Consider the following 1,231-nt stretch of genomic DNA (forward strand, 5'->3'; position numbering starts at 1 on the left):
TCACACAGACCCTCGGCTACCTTCGGCGAGCGTGTGTTGCTTTATGGCATTCGCGACCCCCCACAGCGAATTTTGTTTTTAGTGCTGTTTTTACACTTTTCGTTCTCAAAAGACATTGCTGACAGTTCTGGGTTTATTAAAGGAAATCTGTACCATAAACTAATCAATGGCTAATATAGTTATATACCCTTAAATTAAACATACCAGACGGTCTATATGAATTTCGGAATATTCCTAACAAAGAAAAAGCACTTTTAATCCTTCGTTTCTGCGATTCATGGAAGCCGCCATGATAGCTGCTTGCGAATCCTTTCTGCCACAAGCGGTAGTGTAACCTTTCACACAGACCCTCGGCTACCTTCGGTGAGCGTGTGTTGCTTTATGGCATTCGCGACCCCCACAGCGAATTTTGTTTCTAGTGCTGTTTTTACACTTTTCGTTCTCAAAAGACATTGCTGATCATAAATATTACATTTTTTTATGTTCATCTGTAGTTTTATGGGTAAGAATTGTTGCGTTTTCTTTTGAACGAATGTTGAATCTGAACTTTGGTAGTATTCGCTTCGTGTCACCAAAGTTCACGAGGGACGAGGCTTGTGGCACAGATTTCGCTGGTTTCAAAATCGGGGTACCGTTACAGTGTAATGAAAATACATCTATCAATATGGCAGCCACCATAGATTGCAAACTGACGGCTGATCGTCGTAAGGAATTAGAATTTCTCCTTTATTTGGACGTATATAAGCGTGGGACTTTTACTGTTTGTCGTTTTTATTATTACTGCAACTATATAGCCATTGATTAGTTTATGATACAGATTTCCTTTAAGGTGGCACGCAGGATCACTCAAAGTGGGAAATTTTAGACATTGTTTTGTATTGTATCTTTAAAAATAATGATGATAAGTATATAAAAGTATACATTTTCAGAAAAGAAATGATTCAAGGAATCCAACTAGCACGGCGGATTCCTGAAAAAATAAGCAATTTTTGAGAAAAGCGCCCCTGCCCGATGATCATTGCTGGTTTTTTTTTTTTTAAGTTGAGTTCAGTAGCAGTGATATTTTTGGAATTGCATCTATTATTTTTATAAACACCTCCCCCCCCACCCCCCACGCACCACCACACCCCTACACACACCAACAGAACGCGACAGCATAGTCTCTTTTCTGAACTTAATTCTGGTGAGACAAAAAAGTACTTCGATCTAAGTTTATTTTTTGCATTACATA

This window comes from Amphiura filiformis, chromosome 17 (genome assembly GCF_039555335.1).
Source record: "Amphiura filiformis chromosome 17, Afil_fr2py, whole genome shotgun sequence".
Taxonomy (NCBI): Eukaryota; Metazoa; Echinodermata; class Ophiuroidea; order Amphilepidida; family Amphiuridae; genus Amphiura; species Amphiura filiformis.